Source organism: Tachyglossus aculeatus, chromosome 2, assembly GCF_015852505.1.
Source record: "Tachyglossus aculeatus isolate mTacAcu1 chromosome 2, mTacAcu1.pri, whole genome shotgun sequence".
In the NCBI taxonomy this organism is placed as follows: Eukaryota; Metazoa; Chordata; class Mammalia; order Monotremata; family Tachyglossidae; genus Tachyglossus; species Tachyglossus aculeatus.
In genome coordinates, this window is record NC_052067.1 from 52438981 (window position 1) to 52451681 (window position 12701).

Sequence of the window (12701 nt, forward strand, 5' to 3'; positions counted from 1 at the left end):
TTTGCTTTGACTCGGAATCCTGCCTCCCGGTTTCACCAATCACAAACCGGTCACCAGAGTTTGACCTGGGGGTTACCCGAGGTGCCCCGTGACGATCCGGTCACGGCCCTTTGACCCCACAGTGTCTCACCTCCAAGTGACCTTGAGGGCGGTGCCTCGGTCTCCGTGGCTGGATGTGGGGACACACCTGGGGCTGGGTGAGGCCTAGCAGAAGAGCGGAAACCCTGGAGCCGCGGACAATCGGGAGGTGTCAAGAGGATCCGAGGTGAGTGTTGGGAGGCTCTGAAGAAGGTGAGTGACCGGGGGTTGGGGTGGCTTGGGGGGGGGGGGGAGAGTAAATCTCTTGAGGGAAAATGGGTCAGAAGAGAGAGCAGGAGGGCTCGAACCAGGGAATGTCGTGGTGGAAATGAAGACCTGACCCGGCTTTGAATCCTGCCTCTCCCTTTCTGCCCACATTCATTCATTTAGTCAATCGTATTTATTGAGAGCTTACTGTGTGCAGAGCACTGGACTAAGCACTTGGGAAAGTACAACAAAGTACTCTTCTCCTCGTCCCCCTCTCCATCCCCCCCATCTTACCTCCTTCCCTTCCCCACACCACCTGTATATATGTATATATGTTTGTATATATTTATTACTGTATTTATTTATTTTACTTGTACATATCTATTCTATTTAATTTATTTTGTTAGTATGTTTGGTTTTGTTCTCTGTCACCCCCTTTTAGACTGTGAGCCCACTGTTGGGTAGGGACTGTCTCTGTATGTTGCCAATGTGTACTTCCCAAGCGCTCAGTACAGTGCTGTGCACACAGTAAGCGCTCAATAAATACGATTGATGATGATGATGATGATACAACACTAAACAGACAAGTTGCCTGCCCACATAGGATGGCACCCAGATGGTGAGCTTCTGGGTCAGGGAGAAGGATAGCGTTGTACATGGTGACAAGAAGTTGAGGAGAGAAGATGAGTTGCGTTTTAGCCCTGTCGATTATAGAGACACTGTGGCATTTATTCAGTGCTTAATACACGCTAAGCGCTGAGGAAGATCTGGGGTCCAACAAAGTCCCTGTCCCTCACGGGGCTTAATATCTACTTTATCCCCATTTTACAGATGAGGGAGCTGAGACTCAGAGAGGTTGTGACTTCTCCAAGGTCACGTGACAGGCTGGGACTGGAATTGGGGGCCCCTGGTCCTGGGCTGCCTGGAGGCATCCCAGAGGTGAGAAGAAACGTGAGATTGCCCGGCCGCGGAAAAACGAGGGAGCTTTGGGTGTCATCCATATCGTGGTGGCAGCCGAGGCCATGTCAGCCTCCGAGAGATGGACAGAAGGGGAGTCGAGATTGAAAGAAGAGGAAGAAATGGTAAGAAAGGGAGATCATTTGTCTGCTGTGTGACCTTGGGCAAGTCACTTGACTTCTCTGTGCTTCAGTTACCTCATATGGAAGATGGAGATTAAAACTATGAGCACTCTGTGGGGCATGGACTGTGTCCAACCCAATTAGCTTCTATCTTCCCCAGTGTGTAGTACAGTGCCTGGCACATTGAAAGCGCTTAACAAATACTGTTTTAAAAGGTGGGTGGGATCGGAGGGAAAGAAGAGGGCTCAATGGTGAGAGAGGGAGAGAAGGGATTGAGAGAGGAAAAGAGAAGCAGCGTGGCTTAGTGGAAAGAGCATGGGCTTGGGAGTCAGGGGATGTGGGTTCTAATCCCGGCCCCGCTACTTGTCTGCTGTGTGTCCTTGGGCAAGACACTTCACTTCTCTGGGCCTCAGTTCCCTCATCTGTAAAATGGGGATTAAGACTGTGAGCCCCACGTGGGACAACCTGACCACCTTGTATCTACCCGAGTACTTGGAACAGTGCTTGGCACATAGTAAGTGCCTAACAAATACCATAATTATTAATTGATATTATTAAAAAGGAATGGTTGAGAAGGAGAGTGGGAAAGAGAGGAGAAGGGGTCCCGGATGAGAGCCTTCTGGATCTCACAGGGAATGAAGCAGAGAAGGAATAGAGGCAGAAACTCTTCAGCACTGCTTTCACTGACTTAGCACTCCTCATGGTCTCCTTCCTAAGAGGAATTTCTAGGATTACTGTCTCCTCCACCCAGGATTCCTGTAGCTATGGCCATTTGTGGCCCTGATTTCCTGCCGCTTCCAGCTTCTGATGGCCTTGTGCCAGGAATTCTGGCCAGTCAGCAGCTGTGGCCTCTGTGGGATAAAACCAAGGGAAAGTGACTGCTTCAATCAGATTCTGTTTCTGTCTTCATCCTTTCCACTTAAGACTGGGTGTGTGTGTGTAGATAATCTGTCTTTCCTTTCCAAAGCTGCTAATAATTGTTCATTAAGCCCTCTGTGCCGAGTACTGGGGAAGAATACTCAGCATTAGACAGGTACCTGGACCGCCAGGGATTCATACTCTGAAACTCAAATCAGTAGAATTTATTGAGCACTTACTGTGTGCAGAGCACAGTACTAAGCACTTGGGGAAGTACAGAATAACAGAGTTGATAGATACGTGTCCTATCTTGAGTGCTTATTGTGTGCAGAGCACTGTACTAAGTGCTTAGGGACATTTCAATAAAATAGCATTGGTACACACGATCCCTGCCTAAATTGAGTTGCTTACTGTCTAGTTAGGGCGACATACGTGATAATAAATCGAACCCCCTCTAGACTGAACTCACTGTCGACAGGGAACGAGTCTGCCAAATTTTGTTGTATTGGACTGCACATGGTAAGCACTCACTAAGTACCATCGATCAATAAATTACAGGTAGGGGAAGCAGCAAAGTATAAAGATATTTACAAAGCTTTGCACATAGTAAGTGCTCGATAAATATGATTGAATGATGAATGAAAAGTGTTGGGTGAGTATCAATTGTACTTTCCAATTGCTTAGTACAGTGCTCTGCACACAGTAAGGGCTCAATAAATACAGTTGAATTGTGTCCAGAGGGTAGAGGCGTAAGTGCATATAGATGACTCCATAGAGGGGAAAATGAGGCCTCTTGGAGATGTGATTTTGGAAGAGCTTTGATGGTGGACTGTCGGATATGAAGTGGGAGGGAGTGGGCAAGGGATTGGCGGCAAGACAGATGAGATCTAGGTGAAGTGAGAAGGTTGGCCTTAGAGGAAGTGAAGTATGCGGGCTGGATTACGGTAGGAAATCAGCCAAGTAAGGTAGGAGGGGGCAAGCAGATAAAGTGTCTTAAAGGCGACAGTAAGGCCTTTTCATTGGCTGTGGAGATGGGTGGACGACCGCTGGAACTATTTCGAAAATATACTGACCGTAAGATCCTAGGTGTGTCTGCAGCTGAAAAGACCCGATGTATAACCCACTTACTCTGTTAGGCCTTTAGAACAGTGCTTGGCACATAGTAAGCACGTAACAAATACCATAATTATTATTATTAAGGCACCAAGACCCTTCCTGTGATAGAGGGACCACCCCCTGAGTGCGCCTCTGTTTTCAAACCCACCTCCTGGTCTCCCCATCCTTACGTCGCCTTCACTCAAGGAGAGCAGCCCCCTCTCAAAATTGCCGTTACCAAACTGTACTTTCCAAGTGTTTAGTACAGTGCTCTGCACACAGTAAGCGCTCAATAAATATGAATGAATGAATGAATGCTGCCTCTCAGGCCGGTCCACTGCAGAGATCTCCCAGCTATCCACTACAATTTCTCATTTGTTGTTTTTTTGCTTTTTTAAAGGTATTTGCTAAGTGCTTTCTGGGTGTTCTAAGCGCGGGGTAGGTACATGTTAATTAGGTTGGACACAGTCCCCTGTCCACACGGGGCACATAATCTAATAATTATTATGGTATTAAGCACTTTCTGTGGGCCAGGCACTTTGCTAAGCACTGGGGTGAATACAGGCAAATCGGGCTCGTTCATTCGTTCCATCGTATTTCTTAAACGCTTTCTGTGTGCGTTCCTTGTCCCACGAGGGGCTCACCATAGGAGGGAGAACTGGTGCTGAATCCCCATTTTGCAGTTGAGGAAGCAGAGAAGGTAAGTGACATATCCAAGGTCACCCAGCAAGCAATTGGTCCAGCTGGGATTAGAACCCAAGACCTCTGACTCTCAGACTCGTTCTCTTTCCTCTAGGCCACGCTTCTTTCTTTGGGTCTGTGCTTCTCTGTGCCTTTATATCATTTACTCTGCTTTCCTGGCTTGCAGGGATCCTGTCCAGCTCACTCTTCAGCCACTGCAAAAGTATCTCGTTGTTGCCCGTCTCACACGCCTTGCCTAGTGGACGTCTGCTGTTTTGCTCTGAGCGATGCTGACTGCGTTCCAGGATGTTATTGGTAATCTTGCTATGCCATTCGAAGTCGCGCTTGCTTCCTAAATGATGCTAACGTAGCCGCCGTGGGGTCTGAATGAGTCTTCCATTGTAGATTCGGGTCTTGCACCCACACAGGAGGTTGGACACAACAGCTCAAATAGACTTCCAATTCCACGTGGATAATAATTGATTATAGTAATAGTTGTGGTATGAGTTTGTTCATTCATTCAATCGTATTTATTGAGCGCTCTGTGCGCAGAGCGCTGTACTAAGCACCTGGAAAGTACAGTTCGGCAACAGAGACAATCCCTACTAAGCGCCTACTTTGTGCTGGGCACTGTACTAAGCGCTGGCCAGCAAATCGGGCTGGACGCAGTCCCTGTCCCACTTGGGGCTCCCATTTTACAGGTGAGGTAATTCGAGTCACAGAGAATAATAATAATAATAATAATAATAATGATGGTATTTGTTAAGCGCTTATAATGTGCCAAGCACTGTTTTAAGCACTGGGATAGATACAAGCTTATCAGGTTGTCGCACTTGGGGCTTACTGTCTTGATCCCCATTTTCCAGATGAGGTAACGTGAGGCACCGAGAAAGGAAGTGACTGGCCTAAAGTCACACAGCTAAGTGGCGGAGTCAGAATTAGAACCCATGACCTCTGACTCCCAAGCCCGTGCTCTTTCCACGAAGCCATGCTGCTTCTCAAAGAAGTGAAGCGACTTGTCCAAGTTCACACAGCAGGCAGAGAAGCAGCGTGGCTCAGTGGCAAGAGCATGGGCTTGGGAGTCAGAGGTCATGGGTTCGAATCCTGGCTCTGCTGCTTATCAGCTGTGTGACTTTGGGCAAGTCACTTCACTTCCCTGTGCCTCAGTTACCTCATATGTAAAATGGGAATTAAGACTGTGAGCCTGATGTGGGACAACCTGAAGACCTTGTGTCTACCCCAGCGCTTAGAACTGTGCTTGGCACATAGTAAGCGCTTAGCAAATACCATCATTAATTAAGTGGCAGAGCCAGGATTAGAACCCACATCCTTTTGAGTCCCAGGCCTGAGTTGTAGGCCACGCCGTGAGTTTGAGGCTCCTCTGTCTCCATATTTCCTTTTGCTGCCTGCCAAAGGTCACGCTGGCTCTCTTTTTTTTTGTTCTGTTTTCTGTCTCCATATCTAGTTGCGTTATTGGACAGGTACACCTGGGTGAAGCAGGTGCTCTAGAAGCCTTTGACCATGGTCAAGAGCAGCCTCATTCTCCCCTCAAGGCAAATCAATCAATCAATCAATCAATCATATTTATTGAGCGCTTACTGTGTGCAGAGCACTGTACTAAGTGCTTCAGAAGTACAAATTGGCAACATATAGAGACAGTCCCTACCCAACAGAGGGCAAAGCCTCCCTGAGAACAGCGAAGTGGTTTGACTTGGTGCAGGTGGCAACAAACAAGCTCTAATTGGTGCTTTATTGAATAGGTGACCCGGCATCGCCTTTCTGTTTTTTTTTTATGGTATTGGTTAAGCGCTTACTATGTGCCAGGAACCGTACTAAGCACTGAAGAGTGGCTGAAGAGTGAGCTGGACAGGATCCCTGCAAGCTAATCAGGTTGGACTCAGTCCCACGTGGGCTCACTGTTTAAGTTCCCATTTAGATGAGGTGACAGAGGAACAGAGAAGTGAAGTGACTTGCCCAAAGTCACTCAGCAGACATAGTGGCAGAGCCCGGAGTAGAAACCAGGTCTTTCTGACTTCTAGGCCCGTGCTCTTTCATCAGTCGTATTTATTGAGCGCTTACTGTGTGCAGAGCACTGTACTAAGCGCTTGGGAAGTACAAGTTGGTAACATATACAGACAGTCCCTACCCAACAGTGGGCTCACAGTCTAAAAGTCTTTCCACTAGACCACACTGCTTCAAATGTTCTGCGAAAGTCTGCGTACATTTCGCCGGTAGACTTCTTCCTGGCAGCGAGAAGGTGTGGTGTGATTTGTGATCCCTTGCTTTAATCACCTGATAGAAGGGGATTGTGTAAGGTTTCCTAAAACGTCCCTGAGGGTCTGGTGACCAGCAAGTCAGCCGATTGACCCAATGAAGGTTTCCACTCAGCCGCAGGAGGCTGGATTCATCTCCAAGGACCCAACGCCCCCCCGGCAAAGCTCAGGTCTCATGAACCGGGGCCAGCAAAACTTCCAACCTCTCCCCGCTCTTCCCTGGGGGCAGGAGACCCCGGGAAAATAATGTGGGACAGAACAGTACAGGGGGCAGGAAAAAGGGCTATAATGGAGGAGGAGTGTATATGGGAAAGAAAAATCATAAATTCCTTGAGGGCTAAAGAAGTGAGCGTACTACTCATATACTCTCCCTAGCACACTCTGTAGTTTTCATTCATTTATTCATTCATTCAATCAGTCAAATTGATTCGTTCATTCAGTTGTATTTATTGAGCGCTTACCGTGTGCAGAACACCGTAACTGCTTGGGAAAATAGAATACAACAACAAACAGTGACATCATCATCATCATCATCATCATCATCAATCATATTTATTGAGCACTTACTATGTGCAGAGCACTTTACTAAGCGCTTGGGAAGTACAAATTGGCAACATTTAGAGACAGTCCCTACCCAACAGTGGGCTCACGGTCTAAAAGGGGGAGACAGAGAACAAAACCAAACATACTAACAAAATAAAATAAATAGAATAGATATGTACAAGTAAAATAAATAAATAAATAAATAGACATTCCCTGCCCGCAACGAATTTCTGTGTGCAAGTGCAGAGTACAATATAACAATGAGTAGACACACTCCCTGCCCACAGCGAGCTGACAGTCTAGAGGGGGAAACAAGCATTAATACCGATTAATTCATTAATTACAGATATTTACATAAGTGATGTCTAGTTTTCTAAAATGTTTGGCGAATGTTTCCCCACCCACCGCAAAAACCTCCAGTGGTTGCCTATCCACCTCCACATCAAGCAGAAACTGCTGCCTGTCTGCTTTTCAAGGAACTCATTCAGCTCTTCCCTTCTTCCCTAGCCTCACTCTTCTCCCAATAATAATAATAATACTATTATTATTATGGCATTAAGTGCTTACTATGTGCCAGGTACTGCACAAAGCTCTAGAGTAGATACAAGATATTTGGGTTGGACACAGTCCGTGTCCCATGTGGGCCTCACAGTCTCAATCCCCGTTTTACAGATGCGGTAACTGAGGCACGGAGAAGTAAAGTGACCCCGAAAAGATGAGCGGCAGAGCCGGGATTAGAATCCAGATCTTCTGACTGTCAGGCCCGTGCTCTATCCACCAGGCAACACGGCTTCGCTCAAATGTGGTTCATGGAGGCCCAAGGGCAGAGGTCACGACACTGTGTCGTGTCTGACCCACTAGTGAAAACCTCACCCTTTCTGGGTATAGAGAACGAATTCCCACGCGGCAGGAAACTGCAATCCTTCAAGACGGGAAACGAGAGTCAGTCCTGACTTCTCTGACCAACCGTTTTTGTTCCCAGACTTGAGGTGTTTCTCGGCCAATCAATCCATCAATGGTATTTATTGAGCGCTTACTACATGCAGAGCACTGTTCAAAGTGTTTGGGAGAGTTCAGTACCAAAGAATAAGCACCAAACATTCCCTGCCCATAGTGAGTTTACAGTCTAGAGGGGGAGACGGACATTAAGATGAATGAGTAATTTATAAAAAAATAATTTAAAGACATGGTATTTATTGAGTGCTTACTGCGGGCAGAGCATTGTACTAAGCACTTGGGAGAGTACATGTGGCCAAGTGGATAGAGCGCGGATGTGGGAGTCAAAGGGACCTGGGTTCTCATCCCCAGCTCTGCCACTTGTTTGCTTTGTGACCTTGGGCAAGTCACTTCAGTTCTCTGTACCTTAGCCTTCATCTTCTCTATGAGGACTTCCCTAAATCCTGCTTTCCTATTCTCCCACTCCCTTTTGTGTCATCCTGACTCGCTCCCTTTATTCACCCCACAGCACTTATGTACATACCTGTAATTTCTATTAATATCTGTCTGTCCCTCTAGAGTGCAAGCTCACTGTGGGAAGGGAATGTGTCTTTTATATTATTATATTGTGCTCTCCCAACCACTTAGTACAGTGCTCTGCAATAAATACGATTGAATGAAGGCATGGAGAGTGTCTAACCTGATAAACTTGCATTTACCCCAGTGCTTAATAGAGTGTCTGGCAGATAGTAAGCGCTTAACAGATGCCATAAAAATATGCCCGCTGTTGGGTCGGGACCGTCTCTACATGTTGCCAACTTGTACTTCCCAAGCGCTTAGTACAGTGCTCTGCACACAGTAAGCGCTCAATAAATATGATTGAATGAATACAATAGAGTTGGTGATGGTTCCGGCCTACAAGGAGCCTTTAGTCTAGACGGCAGCTCTTCTGCGTGCCAAAAGCTGTTATTTTTGCCTTTTTAGTTGACACGGTTTTCCGAGTGTCTGCTGTTTGGGGATCTGGTATGCATTCCAGAGGAAGCGGTTTGGCGGCAGTTAAAAAACGTTCTTTTGTTTGGAATCCTGAATTTTCGCTGGCAGTCCTAGCTGGCCTTAAGACTGCCAACGAGGAGAATGTTTGGAAGCGTGTTGCTCGACGCAGAACTTTTCATCCCTTAGATGCCTCCAAGAGCTCTCCATTTCCCTCCTCCTCGAGGAGAAGTTCCTTACCGTTGACTTCAAGGGGCTCCGCATCTTCCAGATCTTCTCTCTTCCCCCTTCTGCCCAGCTCGTTCTCTTCATTGCTTCCAAGCTCACCGCCAAGCTGTACCTCACTCTCAGTTCTCCCCCAGCAAGCAAGAACAGTGCTTGGCACGTAGTTAGCGCTTAACAAATACCGTTATCATCATCGCCTCTGACTTACAGCGCCTGAGGTTTCATTGGCCTGGAAGTCCATCCCCCAGCCCGATCCACCAGATCCAATCAATCAATCGATCGTATTTCTTGAGCGCTGACTGTGTGCAGAGCACTGTACTAAGCGCTTGGGAAGTACAACAACGGATCCACAATGGATTGGCACATTTTGTGTTAAAGCATGTTAATCTCCGGGGCTACCAATGTTGTATTGTGCTCTCCCAAGTGCTTACTACAGTTTTCCACGCTTACTGCGGTGCTCTGAGAAGCAGCGTGGCCTAGTGATCGAGCGTGGGCCTGGGGGTCAGAAGGACCTGGGTTCTAATCCTGCTTCCATCACATCTTGTGTGACCTTGGGCAAGTCATTTCACTTCTGGGCCTCAGCTCGTCTAGGAAACGGGGATTAAGAGTGTTTAACCTATGTGGGACAGGGACTGTACCCACTCATGCTTAGAACTGAGTTTGACACAAAGTAAGCACTTAACAAGTACCATCATTACTATTAGTAATCCCTTTTAGACTGTGAGCCCACTGTTGGGTAGGGACTGTCTCTATGTAATGCCAATTTGTACTTCCCAAGCGCTTAGTACAGTGCTCTGCACATAGTAAGCGCTCAATAAATACGATTGATTGATTGATATTATTAGAGTAAGTGCTTAATAAACGCCGTTGATAGGTCTAGGACAGGGGTGAACCCTTGGTTAGGGAGTGCAGTAGCCCTCCCCCCCCCGCCCCTGTACATATATACATGTAGATATGTACATACATGCAGATATGTATATATATACATAAGTGCTGTGGGGCCCGGGGGGCAAAGGGAGCAAGTTGAGGTGACTCAGAAGGAGGGGGAGCTGAGGAAATACGATTGAATGAATGAATGAAAAAGGGGGCTTAGTCTGGGAAAGCCTCTTGGAAGAGGTGAGCACTCTGAGGGAAGCACTCCGTGATCTGTCTGACGGCGTTTCAAGCCAGGGAAAGAAGCGTGAGTGAGGAGACGAGGGCAGGAGAGGAAAGAGTGGGGTTCTGTTTAGGACCTTCTACAATCCAGCACGCCCACTTGGCTCCTTTGATGCCACTCTACTCACTTTGGGCCTTAGTACAGTGCTCTGCACACGGTAAGCACTCAATAAATACGATTGAATGAATGGAGGAGCACCCGCTCCATAGGAGACTGAGCATTTGGTGATAGTTTAAGCTGTCATAATGCCTTCAAATGGTGCTTTGTAGAATTTTGGGGAATAATAATAATAATGGCATTGATTAAAGAAGCAGCAGCAGAGAAGCAGCATGGCTCAGTGGAAAAGAGCCCGGGATTTGGAGTCAGAGGTCATGGGTTTGAATCCCGGCTCTGCCACATGTCTGCCGTGTGACCTTAGGCAAGTCACCTCACTTCTCTGAGCCTCAGTTACCTCAGCTGGAAAATGGGGATTAAGACTGTGAGCCCCACGTGGGACGACTTAATTCACCTTGTATCTCCCCCAGGGCTTAGAACAATGCTCGGCACATAGTAAGCGCTTAACAAATGCCATTATTATTATTAAATGCTTACTATGTGCAAAGCAACTAATTAAGGTGAGCGGAAAACATCAATATTAGCCCCCCAACTCAATGTCTCCATGGCCTGCCACTTGGCTCCTCTAGTGCTAACCTTCTCACGGTACCTCCATCTCGTCCAATTCGCCGCTGACCTTTCGTCCACGTCCTGCCTCGGGCCTGGAACGCCCTCCCGCCTCATACCCGACAAAGCCTTATTGAAGACACATCTCCTCCAAGAGGCCTTCCCAGACTAAACCCCCCTTTCCTCTTCTCCCACGCCCTTCCGCGTCGCCCTGACTTGCTCCCTTTGCTCCTCCCCGTTCCCAGCACCACTGCACTTATGCACATGTCTGTCATTTACTTATTTATGTCTCTCTCCTCCTCTAGACAGTGAGATGGTTGTGGGCAGGGAATATTATCTGTTGTTGCATTGTACTCTCCCAAGACCCCTCTCAGGGTGGCAACTGGAGAGTTTCCAGTACTCTACCAGTCTCGGCTCTGGGAGGGAGAGTCAAGCAGAGGCCTGCCCATTCCATTCCTAGCTTGGCCAGTGGCTAGCGAGTGGCAGGCAATCTGCCACAAGTCCAAACTCCCCCGTGCTGGGCAACAGCGACATGAGAGAGAGTCGAGGGCGGAGACGGAAGGCGGCAATGGTAAAACCACTGCCGTATTTTTACCAAAAAAAAAAACTCTAGGGATTCGCTACCAGAACGATTGCCGATGGAGTTCTGGGAAAGCCATGTCCATGGCGTCGCGATCGGTCGGAAACGAGTAGACAACGTAAGACAAAGACTCTCCCAAGCGCTTAGTAGAAAAGCAGCAGGGCTAGTGGATAAAGCACGGGCCTGGGCATCAGAAGGTCATGGGTTCTAATCCCAGCTCCGTCACTTGTCCCGCTGTGTGACCTTGAGCAAGTCACTCCACTTCTCTGGGCCTCAGTTACCTCTTCTGTAAAATGGGGATTGAGACTGTGAGCCCCACCTGGGTCCAACCCAGTTAGCTTGTATCCTCCCCACTGCTTAGTACAATGACTGGCACATAGTAAATGCTTAACAAATTCCATAATTATTATTACAGTCCTTTGCACACAGTAAGTATTCAATAAATATGATTGATGGCAGCTGGCTTAGTGGAAAGAGCATGGGAGTCACAGGACTTTGGTTCCAATCCTGACCGCCACTTGTCTGCTGTGTGACTTTGGGCCTCGGTGCCTCTCTGTGCCTCAGTTGCCTCATCTTTAAAATGGGGATTAAGAACGTGAGCCTCAGTTCCTTGTGTCTATCCCAGTCCCTAGAACAGTGCTTGGCACATAGTAAGCGCTGAAGAAATACCATCATTATTATTATCCCCCTCTAGGCCGTGAGCTCGTTGTGGGTGGAGATTGTCACTGTTTTTATATTGTACTTGCCCCAGCGCTTAGTACAGTGCTCTATACACAGTAAGCGCTCAGTATATATGATCAACCATAGCTGGCTTTGTGGAAAGAGCATGGGCTTGGGAGTCAGAGGGCGTGGGTTCTAATCCCTACTTTGCCACTTGTTTGCTGTGTGACTTTGGGTAAGCCACTTAACTTCTCTGTGCCTCAGTTACCTCATCTGTAAAATGGGGATTAAGACTGTGAGCCCCATGTGGGGAAACCTGATTACCTTGTATAGAAGCAGCGTGGCTCGGTGGAAAGAACCTGGGTTTGGGAGTCAGAGGTCATGGGTTCTAATTCTGGCTCTGCCACTTAGCTGTGTGACTTTGGGAAGTCACTTAACATCTCTGGGCCTCAGTTCCCTCATCTGGAAAATGGGGATTAAGACTGTGAGCCCCACTTGGGACAACCTGATCACGTTGTAACCTCCCCAGTGCTTAGAACAGTGCTTTACACAGAGTAAGCGCTTAATAAATGCTATCAAAAAAAAGTCACTTCTCTGGGCCTCAGTTCCCTCATCTGGAATGGGGATTAAGACTGTGAGCCCCACGTGGGACAACCTGACCACCTTGTATCCCCCCAGCG

At 47.6% G+C, this 12701-nt stretch overlaps 1 non-coding gene across 1 annotated transcript; it reads left to right on the plus strand.

The window, feature by feature from the left end:
- Positions 1 to 11145: 11145 nt before the first annotated feature.
- On the plus strand, positions 11146 to 11283 carry LOC119924866. Its single transcript, XR_005449548.1, has one exon. It is a non-coding gene; the product is annotated as a small nucleolar RNA SNORA7 (small nucleolar RNA).
- The last annotated feature ends 1418 nt before the right edge of the window (positions 11284 to 12701 follow it).